We start from the raw sequence: 22,698 nt of genomic DNA on the forward strand, positions 1-22,698 counted from the left end.
CAACTTGTAATCGTACCCATAAAGCATGCTAATAAGTTCTTTGAAATATTTGTGATTACTACTCAGTAATCAAATATATCTTCTATACTACAATTTGAGATAAATCCTAATGTTTAACAAAATATCATTTTAGGAAAGGACTTCATTTAATTATATGTTTTTATTTTTGCTAAGTCTATAATATTTTACCTGTACTTTCATAGTTTATAAGTTATTGGAAAACAAGGTCTTTGGTTTTTCAAATCAAAGTTAGTGAAATAGCAAATCTGAAGATATAATAGAACAGGAATTATATGTAATATGTGAGTATTACTCCTTCAGGTTGATATTTTCTCACTGACGGAGATATCAAAATAAATTAGGTTCTTTGATTACCCAGTACTGCTCCTTAACATATCACCATCTTCTTCAAGGCGTCATGCTTTTTAAACCTACTGCCCTCTCTATCTGTAAGATTTTATTAAAGCACCCTCCTTTGCTTCACCTAACGAAAAACAAAACCCCCAAAACTACTAGATGTACAATGGTAGGTTCTAATACTCCAAAAGAGATATTTACTTCCTTAGATAAATTTTCTTTGGCATTAGAAAAAAATTATTTTATCGGGGAATGGAAAGTTGTTCAGTGACACTGAAGCTTAGCATCTGTGTAGTAAATTAGTAAGAGGAAAGGCTTGAAAGTCTTAGATATGGTGCTAAAGAGCTTGGAATTTATCCTATAGAAGACACTATTATAAGATTAAAAGAAAAGCAGTAATTATTAATTAATTTTACAGTTTTATTGAGGTATATCTGACATTCAATAAATCTGACATTGAAGTAATTTTTTTTTTTTTAAGGGAACTATTTGGTGAGTTTGACACAGATATACACACACCTTGATGTCATCACCACAGTCAAGATGATTAACATATTTATCTCTAAAATTTCCATTTTTCATATTAGCAATCCTCTCCTCCTTAAACCCAAGCAATATATTATGTGTGTTTTATGACTATATATTAGTAGCCTTTTCTATAATTTTATATAAACAGGATCAAAATAGTGTGTACTCTTTCTTGTCTGGATTTTTTTCACTTAGAATAATTTTGAAATTCAGTCAAGTTGTTGTATCTATCAATACTTTGTTACATTTTACTATTAGTATCCCATGTATGCTTATACTGTTATAATGTGGTCATGTATTTACTTGACAAAAATTTGGGCTCTCTTCAGTTTGGAGGTATTAAGAAAAGCTGCTATGATTTGGGTATTAAAAAAGATGCTATGAATATTTTTATATGAATCTTTGTGTGGACATATGCTTTAATTTGCCAAAAGCCACAACATGTCTAAGCTTGCATGCATTTAATAATATTGCCTGATTGACAAATTGACAGGACTAAAAGGAATATTAGAAAAATCCACTATCCACTTGTGGAAGATGTACAATAGCTCTCTTTCAGTAAATGATAAGAAAAGGAGCAGTAAGTCAGTAAGGAAGTAGAAGATTTGAACAAGCTGATTAACTAAAATGATCTAATGTATCTATCATCTCTAAGTATTTATCTATCATCATCGTCTATCTGTATCTCATGATAATACATAAATTGACTTATATAGAACATTATACTAAAGTAGTATTCAGAGAGGGGCAATGGGTGATATTATCCAATGAAATGAACCTAAAGCATTTGGGAAAGGGGTTGAAGTAAGGAAGGAATGTGGTCTGGAAGCAGAAGTGAGGAGCCAGTGGCAGAGGGCACCTACCCTACTTCACATTCTGGCCCAGTGATATGAACAGTGTGAGAGAGTAACCAGTCACCACTGAAGAGAGGTAAGAAGAAGGAATGTTGAATGGAAAGATCTTGTATTCCTAAGAGCAAGAAGGAAATAGAACAGCAAAAAAAGTACTTGAGGACAAAGGGAATTTGGCTTATGGGGACAAAGTGGAAGAATTGCAGGAGTTGGGAAATGGAGTCAGGTTAGAGGATTTCTAGAACTTAGTGGGGGCAAGCCTTTGCTGAGGAATGACTTGGATCTCTTGAGATTCTTGAGTTCCTTGGACACTCAAGTAATAAGTTAAAAAGTAATTCAGAACAGTTCCATAATGGGGGCAAGATAATGAAACTTAGTAGTTGATGGGTAGTAAAAGTGAAAGTTTTGTTAGAAATATGCAGAACTCCCAAGTCTTGTGTATTTTTAGCCCTCTCTGATAAAGCAACCTCCCTTATTCTGCAGTGCCACCCTCCTGAACAATCACTCAACAATCTTCAGAATATGACAAATATTTGCTCATTGTCCGCTAGACAACTATGAAGTCTGTTCTGTCTGAAATTAATATAGCTGTTCTTGCTTTATTTTAATTAGTGTTAACATGGCTATGTTTTTCTCCATCTTTTCCTTTTAATCTGTATGTGTCTTTAAAGTGGGTTTCTTGTAGGCAACGCAGTTGAGTAGTGCTTTTGATCCACTTTAGCAATCTCTGCCTTTTGATTGGTGCTTTTAGGCTATCGACATTCAAAGGGATCATTGATATGGTTGGGTTAATATCTACCATATTTGTTACTGTTTTCTATTTGTTGCCCTTATTCTTTGTTCCTGTCTTTGTCTTCCATATTTTTTTCTGCCTTTTGTGGTTTTAATTGAACATTTTTTGATTCCATTGTCTCTTCTTTCTTAGCATAATCCTTTTTTGTGATTGGCCTAGAATTTGAATATATATTTACCTCTAATCCAAGTCCACTTTGAAATAACATTATGCCACTTCACAGGTAACATGAGTTAAAATAATGCTAGTTTCTCTGCCTTATATCATTACTATCATTCATTTCACTTTAAGCACACATAAGCATATATAAGTAATTACATTGTTGATATTATTATAGAACAAACTGTTATTTATTAGATCAATTAAGAGTAAGAAAAACATATATGTTTTTAAATTTACCTCACTTATTCCTTCTTCAATACTCTTTCTTTCTTTGTGCAGACTGGAGTTTCTGACCTATATAATTTTTCTTCTCTCTAAAGAACTTTTTATTATTTTTTTCTTTTCTTTTTTTCCCTAAAGAATTTCTAATATTTCTTGAAAGACAGATTCACTGGCAACAAATTCCTTCAATTTTTGTTTGAGAAAATCTCTATTTTTCTTCATTTTTGAAGGATGATTTTGCAGGGTACAGAATTTTATGTTGGAATTTTTATTTTCTGTCAACACTGAATATTCCACTTCACTCTCTTCTTGTCTGCATGGTTTCTGAGGATATGTTGGATATAATTCTAACCTTTATTCCTCTGCAGGTGAGGGTTTTTTCCCCTTATCCTTTATTTTCTGTAGTTTGACAGTGATAAACCTAGGTATAGTTTTTGGCAATTTTCCTGTTTGGTATTCTCTGTGCTTCCTGGATCTGTGGTTTGGTAGCTGGCGTTAATTTGGGAAATTCTCAGTTATTATTATTTCAAATATTTTCTTCTTTTCTTTTTTCTCCTTTTGGTATTCCCATTAGGCACATGTTACTCTTTTGCAGTTGTCTCACAGCCCTGGGATATGCTGTTCTATTTTCTTCAGTCTGTTCTCTTTGCTTTTTAGCTTTGAGGGTTTCTAAGGAGACGTTCCTGAGCACAGTATTGTTTCCTCAGCTGTGCTCAGTTTACTAATAAGCCCATCAAAGTCAATCTTACTTCTGTCACGATGTTTTTTATCCCGAGTGTATCTTTTGGTTCTTTCTTAGATATTCCATCTCTGATGTTTTTGCGTGTTTGTTCACTCACGCTGTTTACTTTATCCCTTAGAGCCCTTAGCAGATTTATCACAGTTGTTTTAAATTACCCAGTACAATAATTCCAACATCCCTGCCATTTTCGGTTCTGATGCTTGCTCTATCTCTTCAGATTATGTTTTTCTCTTTTTGATATGCCTCAGTACTTTTTCTTGATAGGTAGAAATGATGCACTGGGTAAAAGGAACTGCTATAAATCAGTCTACAGTAATGTGTTGGTGTGTGAGGGGAGGGAAAGCATTCTGTAGTCCAACCATTAGGTCATAGTTCTTTACTGAGCCTTTGCCCCTCTGTGCAGCGAACTTCACAAATGTTTTTCAGGTCTTTTTTTTTCCTTTCCCCTCCGGTGGGAGAAGACGGCTAGAGTGGGCTGGAATCGGGCATGTTCCCTCCCGCAGGCCGGTTAGGCTCTGAAAGCACTGCAGCAGGCTAGGCTCTGGTTAATTAGTCCCGAGCACAGGCCTGGGTGAGGCCGCAGCGCTCTGTCCTACCGCAGAGGAGTTCCGTTTCGCCGCCTCCCGCTGCCGGAAGAGGAGGGGCTTTTTTCTCCGGTGTTTATTGTGCTTGCGCCTCCGGAGGTAAAGCGGACGGAACTGTGGAGATTCTTCTATCGCCTCGTCGCCTGGAAGTTTTTCTCTCTCAGAATTGTTCACACCGAGCGTGCAGCAATTCTTCCAGTACAGTTCAGCTTTTCCCACCTTGGCGCTGGTTCCACAGAGGTTTCTGCTCGTGGATCTTTGCTCCAGGAAGGTAAGCCATGACTTCGTGTTATTCGCCTGTCTCTTCAGTTTGCCCTGTGTTTTCACCTCTTGTGGATCCTAGAAGGGTTTGTTGACTTCTCAGTCTGTTCAGGTTTTTACTTCTTGGGAGGGAATGGTGAATTCCAAGCTCCTTACAGTGGATTGGGAACTGGAAATCCATAAGCTTTACTCACTGTTGGAAACCATCTGCGTTGTGTACTGTTAAACCTCTCTTGTATTAAATGCCTGATTGCCTAGACTACCTATCGCATGCTTCCTGTCCTTGTATCAGTGTAATACTAGGCCTAGTGTTTGGGTTTTTTTTAATTTCCTGATGACAGACCCAGGCAGCCTTTTTCCTTACTGGCTGAATACCAACTGAAAGGCAAATCGATACTGTTAACTGAAATATTACTCACTATACAGTGAGTTTATGAGCTGCTTTGCTAATTTGAAGGTTATAAAAGGAAATCATGGGCTTTATTTTTATTGCCATGGTCATACTACAGCATTTTATCAAGTAGGAACACATGAACAGGAAAATAAACCTGGTTTAAAATAATAAATTAAGCTAAATTAACCATGAAATATAAACCATACAGAAATTAAAGACCCTTTCAAATGATTACTTAATTTAAGGCTCAGTGAATATTGTTTTCTTCTGTGTGAAGATTAATTTTATTGGCCGTATCAACAACATGCTTCATTTTCTAGTCTGCTTAGAGTTACCGTGTTTTAGGCATTTGATATGGTCAATTAACTTAGATGTTTTAATTAGGTAATTATAGTACAGTCAGTACTGAAATAGTATTGACAGAGCATTTTTACAAACAAAATTTCAAAACAAGTTTTACTACTTCTGAAAAAAAATTCACCAAATACTCATCAAAAATCATACAAGAGTTTATTTTAGTGGTTTTTCACTTGCACAGGCCGACTTAATTGAAGAGTTAAGTGTCTTTTCTAGGGTCCTCATTAAGTGATAATAGCAATCAGGTGAATCGAAGATGCAAGCTAGTTTTTCTTCGGTGTTAACTATGTAATTGGCTTCATCTGGCATATTGCCTTAGTACTGCTGCTGACTTTACTATGTTTGAATGTATGTTAAGACAATGTAAGGGAATATACAAATTGAAAAATCTAAATTCTCCTTGTTGAAAATAAGAGAGACTTCCCTTTTTTCTTAGAGCCTTTACTTTAGAAAACTTATTGTTAATTTTCTCATCTCCTTGAAATGTATGCAGTCTTTTAAAAGCCAGTTTTCTTGCCAGCTTTAAGACCCAGAATCTCCTTTCTCAAAGACCTGTAAACCATCTCTGAGATAGATAAGCACCCCTATTTCCTAATGTCTTTGGGAGGATAGGAGCCTAACTTCAGTGGATGCCAAGTTGCAGAACTACTTCTTGACATAAATGTATGAGAAGTTATTTTTTTTCTTGGTGTAAAACCAAATAATTGACATGAATGGTCACCTCAATTACCAAATCAGTTTGGAGTAAGTTGTGACAAATGGTGCTGTCAAGTCCTCTTAAGGACTAGCTACTGTTTATGTGTATGTAATGGGTTGTGTCGTCTTGGCTAAGTAAAAAGATGAGATTTCTTTGTCTTTAAAATCTCTTATCAGCTGACCTGGGATGTACATCGCAATCTGCTTCAATGCTATTCAGTAACAGAATTGTTTCATTCTCTTATGTTTGTGGAGAGATTTTATGAGATGAAAGGTGATTTTTGTTTTTAATTATATTTCCCAACATTATTTTTAGAATTTGCAATGAAAGAAATGGGAGCATAACTAGCAGAGAACCCTTAAGACAACCAATGAAATAAAATGGCACTTAACAAACAAAGATACTATTAATTTTAAGATGTCAAGACATGCACAACTACTTATTTCATGTTTTGAAGTGTCAGAACATCAAAGAATCAAAACCAACAGAAATACAAATTTTTGAAAATAGTTTCAAATAGCCTGTGATGGCTTTTAGATGCTGAATTGCATTGATTTTTGGAAAATAATTCTTGATCTTGAGCTCATAATTTTAGTACTTCCCAATTTGATTTTTTTTATGATGCACAGCTTAGGTTTTCTTTTCAAATATAATACTTTGCTGAGGATGGGGAGATACAGATATTCTGCCATATTTCTAGATTAGTATTTGATTGTCATATGCTAACTCTAACTCATTCTCATTCACTAACACTGCAAAAGAAAAACTTGACCATACATTGGAGTTGCAGATACTGCAACACTGAAAAATTAGTGGACGTTTCTTTATTGTATTTTCATGGGTATAATGTTAAACTATGAATCAACTTCCTCACCTATGAAATGAAGTAATAAGACTATCTACTTCATAATTGTGTTTAAACATTACATGAGATAATAAGGCATGGAGCACAATATCTAGAAATGTAAGTGTTCAGTTAAATGTCAAGTGCATTGGTACTTCCAGCTCTAAGTAGTGGGGAATCTAAATTAAATAACCGTGGCCTAAATATAATCTTGGAGTATGACATGCTGCATATGTAGATGCATGAAGAGATTATTATAACATACCTTATTAAGTAGAATAATTATAAAATATACCTATTTAAACCTGAAGATACAGAGAGGATCATCTACCAAATTAGAAGAGTCAAAGGAAGCTTTTAGATAGAAATAAGATCTTTTGAATGTTAGAAGATGAATAAGAAGCCCAATAGGAAGGTCTGAGGAGATAAGCAGAAAGTTGTCAATATGAAGAAAGGTAAAAAAAAATTATGTTTTCAAGGAGAGATATAAGTGATGCTGCAGAATAAAATGAGTCAGAGGTTTGAAGGACGTATCTACCACATACACACAGAAACAAACTCATACTCAAGTACTTCCCTAATCATACATCTAAAAACACCCAGACTGAGCTCCAGCTGCAAATTTAATTAACCCCACCCTCATCCTCCTCATCCTCCCCAATTTTCTTGTGTGCTGATTGACCACAGTATAGGAAGGTATACGAGAAAAGGTAAGAAATCACTGTATTTTAGAATCATGTCTCCTTATTTGGATGACACAACCACAGAAGGATTATTGCCCACTAGACTGTGTTGTTTGTCTGTATGTGTGAAGTTGTCTTAGACAAAGAATAGAATCTTGAGGTTGAAGAGCGGGGGAGTCACCAACTTTGTGTATGGAAACAAACTCTTATACATGTGCCCTCTGACTGTATGTATTCATCTGACCCTAAGAAATCAGTTTAATTACTGGCTCTGACATCAGGCTCCTCAATTGATACGTATCATGAATATCACCCCTTACCTTTTCATCCTCAACTCTAGTTTATTGCAACAAAAGTAATAGCTGGGAGAGGAGGTGATGACAATATAATACCTGGTTTCAGATGGCAAAGCTGCAGTGAAAATCTTGTGACAGTGTGAACACTGCATTTATTTAATGTGGCAGTAAACAAAATACTGAAAAAGAATCAGAGTTGTTTGCTGTGTTTGTGTTGAGAGAAATACAGTTTTGCAGAGGCTACCAGCCAGTGGTTGGTAGGGCCAGGTCATGTCATGGCTAGCTGCAGAATCCCAGCAGGTCCTGGGGCTAGTGTTGGCTGACTGGTGGGCAGAGCCAGTTTCTGGAGTGCATGGTTGTGGGGCCAATGTTCCTGGATATAGTGTTGATTTACTGGTGGATTGGGCTAGTTCCTGACACTACTGGCTGTGGGTTCCAGGAATGTCCCAAAGCTGGTGAGTTTCATCAGACTCTGGGGTGGCGGGCTGGAGGGTCTAAGGTATCCTGAAGCTGGTGTTGTCCTCTGGTGGGCAGGGCTGGAACCTGGGTGATCCCTAGGCCCGCTGGTGTGTTGGTTGGGTCCTGACAAGGCAGGCTGCAGGGCTGCCGTGTTCCTGGGTCCACTGCTGGTGGGCAGGATCAGGCTCCAAGAGACTCCGGGGCCAGTGTCCACCCACTGGTGGATAACGCTGGCTCCTGGGGCACGTGCCAGTCCACAGTTCAGCAGAGCAGATTCTGGCTATAGTGCCTAGTGGTCTGAGAGCTGGTGTCAGAACACTGGTCTTTCGGGCCTGTTCCTGATACAGCCGGCTGCAGGGTCTGGGGTGTCCTGAAGCTGTCAGCCTGCTGGGGAGTGGGGCCAGATCTCAGCATAGCTGGCCGAGGGGCCCAAGGTGTCTCTCAGCTGGTGGGGCCTGCTGATGGGGACATATTCAAATATAATCATTATGTCCATGTTGCTGTTCTGGTGTCCGCCTATATTCACAATAGTAGGCATGTCTTTTGCTATAATTAGAATAAATAGGACCACTGAAATGTTCATGGATAGATTCTTTGTTATCATAGGAATACTAATCTTCTGAATTTTATTGATATATATAGCTGTAACCAAAATCCTGAAAATATTTTATCTAAGTTTAAGTTGAAATACTGAACCTGAAATTCTTTAGGTGGGGTAAGAACTGCAAAAACTCAAAAGTTTTGAAGGAAGGAAAAAAGGAAGACTAAATACAGCAGATAGCCAACATTATACTGATGCCTGCTAAGGGTCTACTTCTATACCCTGGTAATTCTTTATCTATTACTTAAATTAATGTGACTTTATTATTTCTATCTTTAAAAGATGATGAAATTGGAGTACTTATGTGACTTTCTTAATCTATTTCATTTTTCCTGACAGTTTTGGTTAGTAATGTAATTTTCATATTGACAGCTTTATAATTATTACCATTTTATTTGATAATAATTGCCAGTATTGTTTTAATCTAAACTGTAGAATTGAATTTTCTCTGTTCAAATATCAATCACATAGAATTCAGCCTCTTAAAGTTTCTTTTAAAAGGGTTTATGAAAACTACATTTGCTGAATTATTTTATGTTTAAGTTGTGCTTATTATCCTTATGCTTGAAGGACAGTTTGCCTGGGTAGTCTGTTTTTAGCCACAATTGTTTTTAAGAATTTTGGGGGGAATTGATATAGAAAACATGATGCACAGTTTATGATAAGCAACTGTTACTATTATTACTTTATCATTATAGCTATCCTACCCTCCCTGTCTCTCATGCCAGTTTTTCCCCCTTTAAGCAGTGCTATGCATTTTTGTGTTGTTTTTCTCTCTAGTTTTCTTCTATGAAGGATTTACTTTGTATTTCTCATTTCATCCCTGTCCATGCATACTTCATTTCCGTCTGTTATTTCCAAAATCTGCCTGAGACACTATATCTGCTTTGAGTTCTTTTATTTATTTACTTGTTTGCATTTATGGCCATAGGATCAGATTTTTAAAGTTTCTTTCAAAATTTAGATTATTGCAACATTGATTTCTGATGAATGTTTCCATGTAACATTTGTTTCCTTTGTTTTATTCCATTTTGGTTGTAATAATCTGGTATAGCTCCTATTCATACCCCTTTTGGATTGTCAGTTATTCCTGAGGTTGTGTTCTTGTTGCAGAAGTGTGTGGAGGAGGGATCAAATAGTACCTCATACATCAGAGATTGTTTCCAGCTTGGAGTAAATTTTCTGTGTTTTGGACTTTACTACGAAATGGCATACTTTTCCTGGATACTTACAGGATATTTGGCAGGAAATAGGGGGACAAAATGTTTGCTAATAAATAAATTTTCTAACTTTAACATGAATTCTGTTAAAGGAAAAGACATTTATATTAGTTAAGGTACTCCTTCTTTCTTTAACAAACATACCCCAAAATGTAAATGGTAAAACTTTTTTTGAAGTTTATTTTTCCCTTACATTAACTTGAAATTGATAAAATTGATTTGTGTGGTGATCCCTCCAAAGACTGAAAGATGTGGTTATTAAAAGCTCTTGTCTTCGCCATCTTCAATGTATAGCATCAGTTCCATCATGCGGCCTCTGACACACTGGCAGAGGGGGGCATACTGTGCAGGATTCTGACATAGAGAATATCACGTGCTGAGCATGAAGTGATGCATATTCACGTCCATCCTTATACAAAGGAAGTTGCTAATTGGCAAGTGACTCTCTTCTAAGCAATTATTCAGTGTATGGGTTCCTTCCAACGTACAACTTTTCCATGTGTTGTCCAATGTACACTGCTATTTTATTAGGAAAAATATAGTTTACTATCATGTATAATGGAAGAGTTAATAGAGAATATCATATGGGAAATTTTGTATTGGCCAGGCCCAACAGGGTTGTTTATCACTTGTATGTATATTCCACTAGCTAGAACTAAATACCTGGCAATTCATATTTATAAGAAAAGCTATGAAAGTTATTCTATTCATATTCCCAGGACAAATAAGTGTGTTTTTCTGAATAGCTAGTCATTCTCTGCCACATTTACTAAAGATATTAAATAGTCAAAAAATACTGAGCGTCTTGGTAAGTATTAAATATTGAAAAGAATACTGAGCATCTTGGTAAGTTTCCTAGTAATAGTACATGTCTTTTGTTAAATACAGGCATTATTCTCTACATTACTTTGAACAGGTAGTCTTAACACTGTGAGGCCACCTATGACCCACTTTGCCTGGACACATTGTGCCAACATTTTTTTTTTAAGTCTCTGTGATCATGCTCTTTTTTGTGATTTATCTTCAGAATGTAAGCTAAAAACACCTCTGTTTCTGGATCGCTTCCTGAAACTTTTTCTGTGTCATCGAACCCCGGGCTGGGACTGGTTTCTCACATGGGGAAGGCTGCTGGATCAGTGTGTTGGAATCTGCTTGTCACTAGTAGGTATTTCTCTTATCCAAGTCTCATTCCTCCACTGACAGATTTGTCTATCCTGGGTAGGGAGGGAGATAATTATTACCTATGTCCTCACATGTTTGGAACAAATCCCTTCATATTTCCTCTAGTACTTAAATATTTAAAAAAGAAAAGACAGAAAAGTACTTAATTTGTCAGTTTCCTTCTGAAATCAGCTTTCCTAGGGCAAGGTCAGAGGCAATTCTGGATCACTAAAAATGTGAAAAGAAAGATGGAGACAGAAGCATGAGATTGGCTGAGGGGGGGAATTGGGGAATGGAGAAGAGAAGAGCCAAACATGCTGACTAATATTTCAGATGTTACACTTTTTCTTTTCACTTCTTTGCCCACATGCCCACTTTTGCACATGGATAAAGAATTTCTGTCTTGGTGTATTTGTCATTTAAAACTGTTCTTCTCTGTAGTGTTACAGGTGTTTCTAGTTATGTGTTGGATCATTTCTTCCCTGTACTCTTAGTCTTTGCGTATGCCTGAGGTTATTTACATGATTAAGAGACTTACTAGTTTAGTTAAAAGGTAGATCCCTACTAACATGTCTGTAGGAAATAGTGTTACTGGATATGCCCTTCTTTTTCTAATAAGTGTTAACTTTTAGATAAATTATAACTTTAAGATAATACCTTGTCATATTCCATGACTCTGCCTTTTTCGGTATAGTTCTTGAATTTAAAATCTTACTGACAAGTGCAGAGAAACCTGTATTTACTTTTGCCTACTAGTTTGTGCCTACTTGGATGAAATACATTTCATCCAAGAAGATTTAAATCAATCTTCAATATAATCATCAAAATTAGTTTTTATCATGTTTGAGCCATTATGTTTTATTAGGTAAGTTAATTGCAATAACTGTCATTATCTTAATGTAGTAGGTCTTGTCTTGACAAAACTTTCAGAATGGACCTAGGATCAGAAGTAACTTTTTTATTTACACTATGAACAGAACCCACAAAGAGGCAGGAGAGAAAAGAGGTAGGTACAGTTTGCAAAGGCAATATAAGAAATAGACTCACAGTGATGCTCCCAGTTCACAGCAATGAAGAACAGAATGCTTCTTTGCTCACAATGGGGGCATCTAAGTACCACTAAACTTCTAAGACTATACAAGTGAAAACTTAGCCAAGGGTAAGTAAGGAAGAGACAGAGCCAATGGTAGCACTCGGGGAGGTTTGCCAATGGAGAAAGAAAGCCCACTTATACAATTTGTCAGATTAAGGCCAGAGGTAAAATGTGAAGAACACACCTCATTGGCTATGAATGTAGACCAGATATAACTGAGAATGAGTGAAATTCCTTCACAACTCATTACTACCAAATTATACTGGAAGCATAAACATTATAGGAGAAAAAAGAGTGGTTGAAAACTCAACATGACAGAATATTTTTGTCACTTTGAATGGAAGCTTGAAATATAGAATAACTTAAGTTGTAGAACATTTTTAAAAATTATATTGCTTGCACATCTAAAATTGTGAAGGACATACGTGTACATTTTCATAAATGGATATCTGCTGGATGTCTGTGGATTAAGCTCGACCCATATAGCATTCCTTTCTGAGCCTTTGAAAACTCATCTATAGAGAAATGAAACATCTATAGAGAAATGAAAGACAAGTCTCCAGCTGGGCTTTCTCCACGTCAGTGTCTGTGATTTCTGCTGACCCTTGAGTTCTCTACATATTCCATGATGTCTCCAGTCCTTTTACAAAGACCTTTCTTAAATTAGCAAAAATTAGGTTTTGCTCTCCAAGAATCAAAATACTCCAGCCCTGTGCACGCTCTGATGAAGTCTTCAGGATTATCAAGTTACTTTTGTTCCTTATCCTTAATTCTCTTTTCTTCCCTATTTTGTTCATTCTTTTCCATGTATCAACTTCCCTCTTTGTTTAAGAGAGTCAAAATCAGTTTCTAGTATGTAAAGGGAAGAAGTATGCCAAACTATTGACTTCTTCCAGCTACAGTGAAATTGCTTGTATTACAAAGGCCCCCCCACTTGAATTATAATGGCTGGATATAAAAATAGCTCTTTGATAGCACCTCACAGCAAAATAGGTTGCCTGGACTTGAGTCAAGATCCTAGAGAGAAGAAAAATATGATAGCATAAGTCCAAACACTTTCACCTCTGTTCTCTTACAAATAATGGTGTTTGAGGGAATGAAATGAGTCACCAGGAAATCAAAAGCAAGGGTAGGGTAGGGAAAAAAGCAATTATGGATGCTATTCACACGAAGTGAGATATCAGGCAATATCAAGGATGCAGGGAAAAATGAATTTTTGTGCATTAATGATGGGAATATATAAGCAAACTAGATATACTTACTGAAATAAAATTCATGAATAGTTGCAGCAAACACTCAGCTGTGTACAAAACTATCAGAAATTATACAAATGTATAACTTAATTTCAGCATCATTTATAATCATTAATCCAGAAGCAACCTGGGAGACAAGGGAATAATCAGCACCAATGAACTAGATGATCTTGATTAAAAGAAATAAAGCCTATAGACTCTGTTCATAAAAATGAGATATTTATTACAATACCACTTACATAATCAACCGTATATATAAATAACACTAAATAAGTTTTATAGAAATACCATCTTGGCTATGTTATTTTAATTTGCATTTTATGGCTACCAGTGATGTTGAGCATCTCTTTATGTATTTTGGTCACCTAGTCATCTTTTGTCAATTCATAGCTTTACCCTTCTTGTCTGTTGGCTTTTTCGTATTTCTGTCATGGATTTCAAGGGATTTTAGTAGTCAGAACGTAAATATTTTCTTTGGGAGAGGACATTTGCAACATTCTATATAATACATACTCTGTGTAAATTTTATAGATAGGTTTTTTTTATGGTGCTCTATTCATTTAGCTTTCAAGATCACTTTATGCAGCTTTATGTTTGTATATAAATTTGAGTAAGAAAATTAAACACATCAAAGGGCTATCTATCCCTTCTTTTTACTGACTGAAGTTTAATTTTTAGCTTGTTGTGTTGCCACCCAGAATAAACAAGTAAATTCTGTAGCTTCTTTTTGGAACTAGATGTGGCCGTGTGACAGAATTCTAACAAGATTTAGCAGTAAGTGTTGTATGCCACTTTCCTTAAGGGTGTTGAAAGGCAGATGATTCATTTTGAACTTAACCTTGGCCTTTACTGATTTTTTTCTTGCAATATGAAAATTTGACATCGTGGCTAGAGTTCCAGCAACTGCCCTGAATCATTAATGTACCTTGATGATGGATAAGGGGTAAGGTTGTTGTTGTCTAATGGAAAGACTAATGAAATAGTTTGTAAGTATAGGCATTAAACTTGCCATTGTAGTGAGTACTAAAGCAGGAACTGCTGGCCTTACAAAGTCCAAGAACAATATCAATCTATCTGTACTAGTTAGCAAAACAAACCTTTAACTGGAATTGTCACTGTAGCGTATCACTGCATGGGTTTCCAAGAGTTTTTTTTTTTTATATAATTAATTGCAAAATCTTAAGTTAAACAGAAAGTAAAGTTACGTAGATAAGAGAGAGGGCAAAAGACAAAAAAGAAGCAAAAAAGATTTTATCAGGGCCATGATACAAGGACCAAACAAATCAGTCAGGTGGAATTTGATTGGAAGTGCAAACGCAGAAGTAATAACAGTGTCGAGGATACTTTCCTACACCTGGATGGACTAATATCAGACTTGTACTTAAGCAAGTGCTTTAAATACATCCACAGTCCAATCCATATTTAGGGCAGCTTCAGAAATAGCGACACACTTTCTTCTCTGTCCTTGTCTGTAAACCAAACTGACCAGTACATCTGTTCAACTTTAAATTGCTTTCAACCCGAATGTATTACAGAATAAGAAAAAGAACTTCTCGAAACTCTCCTTATTTTATGAAATCACTGATTCAGTAAGCTTCATTGATCAGTTTATAACACAAACCTCTAAAGTTACCCACATTACATATATCTAATTTGGAATGAACATTTGCTTCTCTTAAGCTCCTAATCCTGTGATAATCTGTTAGAGTAAGACATCATTTATAATTTGGTGAATGTATTTTACAGTAATCCAAATTGAATTCATTTAGAGATGCTATTTGAGCAGGATTTCTCTATCTTTGTTGCCTTAAATAAAATCCCCCAACTAAACTTACTTTCCTCAAACCTTGCTTCAATGCCAATTGTGATAATACGTTCAGATTTACTCAATTTGTGAAGTCAGTTAAGATCAGGTTAACTAATGTCTTTTTCCAGAGTGCCTTAATATCAAGATAACTGTTTAAATCACACCTCCCCTGCAACAAGGAATGAGAAATGTAGCAATAATGGGCTAAGAACTAATAAGTATACTTGCAATGTCCTTCTTATAAATCAAGACAAATATATTCACTTTTGTACAAGACCACCCAGTCAGTAAGCACAGTGTAAATCATGTTCGTAGATTCTAATGCACATGGTTTTTTGTTTTTTTGTTTTTTTGTTTTTTTTTGTTATTAGTTCCACCAGCTACTCTCATTTGCGAGGACAAAATTCAACTCACAGTAAATACTGTTGCTGACAAGGGTGCAGAGCAACCGAAGTCTTACTCGTTGCTGGTGGGAATAAACAATGATAAATGAATTTGGAAGAATATTTGGCAATTTCTCACAAGTCTAAACATAGTCTTAGCATATGATAAAGCAGTTTTGCTCCTATATATTAACCCAACTGATCTAAAGATTTGCACCCACACGAAAACCTGCATGTTAATGCTTACAGCTGCTTTATGATCACCAAATACTAAAAGCAGCTAAGATACCCTTTGGTAAGTGAATTGATAACCTATGGTACATCATACAACAGAATATTATTCAACAATATAATATATTGTTTTCATGGCTATCAAGCCATGAAAAGAGACCGATGAATCCCTAATGCATATTGCTATGTGAAAGAAGCCAGTTAGAAGAGGGTATGGACTGTATGATTCCAATAATATAATATTCTGTGGAAAAAAACATGATAAAAAGGTGAGTGGTTACAGGCTGCAGTAGGGAAAAATAAAATAGGTGAAGCACGGGGGATTTTTTAGGGTGGTGAAACTGTTCTGTATACTTTGATTTGTCAAAATCCATAGTCCTTAACAGCACAAAGAGTGAGCATTAATAAATGCAAATTATACAAACTAGAAGGTTAGGATATTTCAGGATCGAATGCTGAATGTGACAAAACAACCTACAGATGTGAAACAACTTCATTAACTGGTAACGATGGAATGTTATGCATAAGCACTTTAATATACCTGAGAGATGCCAATCCATACTCCTACAGGAAATAATTCTGATTCTGCTCTTTCTATATATACTGGAACCGAACAATTAAATAAATGCAAGGTGAATGGTGGGAGCAGATTTCTCATTGTTGAAGTGGGAAGTTACAGATAAGTAAGGGAACAAGAGTAGAGTGACCCCTGTGGCAATGAATTAGAGTTGGAGTTAGTCGTATGAACTCATATTTTATATAACATAGACATTTACCTGTGGAAATGTCTACAGATATGCATACATACAATGGCTGGTTTACCCATATGTCTTTTCGTTATCAGTTGAAAGGGCCTGGAAGCAACAATACTCCAGTAACAATTAGCATACCTAGCTCCTAGAACCCAGATCTTGGTTTCTAATAAAAGGAAGCAGCGCTCCTGAGAAATAGCTGATTCTGGAACTAGGACAGGAAGTACATAATAGAAACTTGAAGCATCTTGCAAGAACGAGAAAATAATGAAGTGCTCAAAAGAAAATAACACACACAGAACACAGACCACCTGCCCCCACAATTGTGGGAGTATGTCAAAGGATCCAGGAGCCAACTGAAAATACTCCTAATATCCAAAGATGGAACATTTTGATCAATAAATTTAGAAGTGAATTCTTACTATGAAATATCCATGAGTCAATTCGAATGAAATCAGTGAGTGAATAAATACATGAGGTAGAAGAAACTTCATGCAGAAGAATTCTAAATTATTTATGTAGCTATTTCATCCTTTAAAAGGTAGAGCATAATTCTCCATTGCTTATATGTGGAGTACACACAGTGACTTTCTTCCAAAGTAGACAGAAGGAAGAGTCATTTTACAGTGGAGAAATCTGAGGAACATGTCATGTGGCCCCTCAGTCATGTGACTGAGGTTAACATCGACAGTGCTGAGTCAGGTTATTACTACATACTGTTGATATACAGTGAAGGAAATGGAAATGTATTTCTGTGGTCAAGAACATAAAACTGCAGTCTAAGCATGAGAAAATCAGGAGACACACCCCAGTGGAGAGACAGTCTACAAAATACCTGACTTCTAGTCCAAACTATCTGACCAAACTATCAAGGTCATCAGAAAAGAGGAAAATTCTCAGCAACTGTCATAGTCAAGAGGAGACTACTGTATGTCATGTGGTATCCTAAATGAGATCCTAAGGGAAAAAGGATATTAGCTGAAACTAAGGGAATATGAATAAAGTGTAGACTTTAATTAATAATGTTGTAATACTGATTTATTCTAATAATAGAGATATTAATGAGGGAACTGGTACAGGATATGTCAATTCCTGTCTTAATCTTTCTATAATTCTCAAGCTTCTCTAAATTAACTGTGTATATATACATTTTTCTGTGAAATCCATAAAAATCTGAAAAGAAAACTCAGTTATTTCTATAGCTTGTCCTTTACACCCACTAAGATATTTCTGCAGGAAACTAATACTCATCACCCTGAGACACAACTGTTCTGAGCTACAGCAACTAAAATTTCACAGACGATCACTTTGTTGGACATGACACATAATTTACAGTAGATATTGTGAGATTGTTTAAATCCTATGTCTTTTGATAATGCTTCTTTGTAATCTCTATATTGGACAGGCCATATCAGCAAGAGGAATGATGAGGACAGGGAGAGTTGTCTGTAATTAGGCTGCCTAAATCTCAATCCAGGCAAAATTACACTAGGGAAATGAGTCATTTCTAGGCTCTCCAAGGCATTCGTTTCTCCAAAATTGTTTTGATGAATAGTAGAGGGGGAAAAAAAAGTAAGACATCTATCTTCATTTCTAACCACACTTATTTGATCAGATCGATGGGAAATGCAATAGGCAAGCAAAGTCCAGAAGCCCTTGCGGGAAAAAAAAGGCTGAAAAATATTTATAATATTCTTTTCTTAACTTCTTTTGTTTCTGTCCAAAAGGCCCTGCCAATTTCCTCCACAGATCTTTGATAAAATGTAGCAAACTAAGCCATAAATGTGTTTACTATATGTCTAAGTACCTTATTCACCCCAATTCCATCAAAATGAAATGTAATTTCATTTTCACAATGTGGGGCAGGGGAAGAGGGTGTGATCTGTGGATGGGATAATTCAAAATGGGATTGTCCCAGTGAAAGGCTCTCTTAGCTCAACTCCACTTGGTCATACTTTTGGTTATGTTTTGTTTCCTTTCAAATCTGCAATCTGAAAAGTGAGAAGCATCCCACTGTTGTATCTTTTTACTCTTTGTTTATATTTCTTTATAATACTCGCCTCTCGTTGGGATCCAGAATCAGAGCTTTACTATTGAACCTTTCCCTACTTTCCTCTGAGTGTTTCTTATGGGCAATAGAAACAGACCTATGTAAGGGATTCAAATAATTGAATTTTCAGACATGAATCTTAAAGTAATTATGTTTAATAATTGAGGAAATATGAACAATAAGAATTATATTAGCAATGCATATATGGGGAAATATATGTGCAGTACATATAACAAATTCCCACAAATAAAAAAGGCAGCCCAAGAGAAAAACTGGCATGGAACTTGAATAACAGTTTTACATAGGATCATAGCCAAAAGTGATTCATTTGTGAAAAGGTGCCCAGCTTCAGTAGTTCATAAGGGAAATACACATCAAAACAGCAGTTAGCTACCTCTAAATGCATATCGTATTGCCAAAAATTGAAGAGGGACAATACCAAATGACAGTAGGAAGTAGAGCAGTGGGAACACTCTTGCAATGCTGATAGGTCTATAATTTTTTATGTACAACATGCTTTGGAGAAAGCTTCGGCAGTATTTCAATGGTTAAACATTATGCACACAATATGACCCAACAATTTTACTTCTAAATACATAGTCCCCAAATATGTATGTATGTGTGCAAATAGTACATACAAGAATGTGCACAGCAGCATGTTTCTAAAAGCCAAACCGTGGAAACAGTCCAAATAGTGCTGAATAGTAGAACAGATCAATAATTTGAGATTTCCTCATGCAGTGCGATACTACCCAGCAATAAAAGACCTGTAGCTCCAAATAGCAAATTGGATTTATCTCACAAATAAAACTGTATAAAAGTAGCTAGACACAAAAAGATACATAATGAAGATTCAATTTCTCTAATGAAAGAAGGCAAACACATGTTATGAATTACTACTTCTGGGATGAGAAGAGGGGTAGTAATTGGGCATCAGTATGATGGAGGTTTCTAAAGTACTGCTAGTAGTTTTGTTAGTAAGCTTTGTGGTTATCAGCTGAATGCATGATTATGACTTTGCATTTCTATGTATTTGTATTAAACCTCAATGATTTTACAGCATGATTCAGGTTTACTGAATAATATGCACAAATAAAACTAAGAATATAGAAAGTGCAGGATACCATTTCCCAAATTTTACTACTTAAACTATTTTTTGACATGACTACTTGTGCATTAAAATGAAATGTAAACATGCTTGTAGAATTGTATCTTAGCTGTATTTACCTCATAATCTTTATTGTAGTTTTTTTAAATTGAGGTAACACTGGTTTATAACATTATATGTTTCGTGTACGACATGTTTTGACTTCTGTGTACACTATAACATTCTCATCAACAAAGTTTAATTTCCATTTGTCATACGGTTGACCCCTTTTATCTGTTTCACCCTCCCCCACTTTCCCCCTCTGATAACCACTACTCTGTTCCTTATATGTATCTGTTTGGTTTTGTTTGGTTTAGTCTGTTCATTTACTTATTTATTTAGTTTTTTAAATTGCACGTATGAATGAAATCTTACAATATTTGTCTTTCTCCATCTGACTTATTTCACTTAGCATAATACATTCAAGGTCCATCTATTGTCACAAACAGAAAGATTTCATCTTTTTTATGACTGAGAAGTATTCTGCTAATAATATGTACTACATCTTTGTCCATGTGTTCATCAATGGGTCCTAAGATTGTTTCTATATCTTGGCTATTTTAAATAATGCTGCAATGAATGTGCTTATTTTCACTTTGATCTTTTATTGTTTCCTTCCTTCCTTCCACTGACTTTGGGCTTTATTTGTTCTTTTTCTAATTTCTTTATGTGTAAGTTTATATTGTTTGAAATTTTTATTTGTCTTTTTTAAACATTTTTTTATTGAGTTATAGTCATTTTACAATGTTGTATCAATTTCCAGTGTAGAGCACAATTTTCAGTTATACGTGAACATAAATATAAACATTGTCACATTTTTTTTCGCTGTGAGCTACCACAAGATCTTGTATATATTTCCCTGCTATACAGTATAATCTTGTTTATCTATTCTACATATGCCTGTCAGCATACACAAATTTTGAACTCCCAGTCTGTCCCTTCCCACCCCACTCCCCCTTGGCAACCACAAGTTTGTATTCTATGTCTATGAGTCTGTTTCTGTTTTGTATTTATGTTTTTTGTTTTTTTTTAAGATTCCACCTATGAGCCATCTCATATGGTATTTTTCTTTCTCTTTCTGACTTACTTCACTTAGAATGACATTCTCCAGGAACATCTATGTTGCTGCAAATGGCGTTATGTTGTTGGTTTTTATGGCTGAATAGTATTCCATTGTATAAATATAACACATCTTTATCCAGTCATCTGTTGATGGACATTTAGACTGTTTCCATGTCTTGGCTATTGTAAATAGTGCTGATATGAACATTGGGGTGCAGGTGTCTTTTTGAAATAGGGTTGCTTCTGGATATATGCCCAGGAATGGGATTCCTAGGTCATATGGTAAGTCTATTCCTAGTCTTTTGAGGAATCTCCATACTGTTTTCCACAGTGGCTGCACCAAACTGCAGTCCCACCAGCAGTGTAGAAGAGTTCCCTTTTCTCCACAGCCTCTCCAGCATTTGTCATCTGTGGACTTTTGAATGATGGCCATTCCGACTGGTGTGAGGTGATACCTCATTGTAGTTTTGATTTACATTTCTCTGCTAATTAGTGATATTGGGCATTTTTCATGTGCCTATTGATCATTTGTATTTCTTCATTGGAGAATTGCTTGTTTAGGTCTTTTGCCCATTTTTGGATTGGGTTGTTTGTTTTTTTCTTATTAAGTCATATGAATTGCTTATATATTCTGGAGATTAAGCCTTTGTCAGTTTCATTTGCAAAAATTTTTTCCCATTCCATAGGTTGTCGTTTTGTTTTACTTATGGTTTCCTTTGCTGTGCAGAAGCTTGTAAGTTTAATTAGGTCCCATTTGTTTATTCTTGCTTTTATTTCTATTGCTTGGGTAGACTGCCCTAGGAGAGCACTTTTGAAATGTATGTCAGATAATGTTTTTTGTTATATTTTCTTCTAGGAGGTTTATTGTATCTTGCCTTATGTGAGATTTTTGTTTCTTGAGGTAGGCCTGTATTGCTGTTAACTTCTCTCTGAGCACCACTATTGCTGTATCCTGTAGATTTTGGTTTGTTGTATTTTTATTTTGTCTTCAGGTGTTTTTTGATTTCTCCTTTGATTTGTTCATTGACCCATTAGCTGTTCAGTAGTGTGTTTAATCTCCACACATTTGTGATTTTTCCAGTTTTTTCTTGTACTTAATTGCTAGTTTCATGCCATTGTGATCAACAAAGATGTGTGATATTTCAGTCTTCTTAAATTTATTGATACTTGTTTTGTAGTCCAACATATGGCTTATCCTTGAAAATGTTCCATGTGCTCTTAAGAAAAAAATATGTATTCTGCTGCATTTGGATGGAATGATCTGTCTTAATCTAAGTTCATCTGATCTAGTGTTTTATTTTAACATCTCTGTTTTCTTATTTTCAATCTGGGTGATCTATTCATTGAGATAAGTGAGGTGTTAAAGTTCTCAACTATTACTATGTTACTGTCAATTTCTCCCTTTAGTTCTGCTAATAATTGCTTTATGTATAATTGGTGCTCCTATGTTAGGTGCATATGTAATATAGTTACGTCATCTTTAATTGGTCTCTTTATCATTATATAAAGTCCGTCTTTGTCTCCTGTTAACTTTTTTGGCTTGAAGTCTGTTTTGTTTGCTTTGAGTATGGCTACAACTCCTTTTTTTTTTTTTTTTTTTTTTTTTTTTTTTTTTGACTACCATTTGTTTGGAGTATCAACTTCCATTCCTTCACTTTTAGCCAAATTTGTCTTTAGAGCTGAGTCTCTTGGAGGCAGCTTATAGTTG

This window comes from Camelus bactrianus, chromosome 25 (assembly GCF_048773025.1).
Source record: "Camelus bactrianus isolate YW-2024 breed Bactrian camel chromosome 25, ASM4877302v1, whole genome shotgun sequence".
Lineage (NCBI taxonomy): Eukaryota > Metazoa > Chordata > Mammalia > Artiodactyla > Camelidae > Camelus > Camelus bactrianus.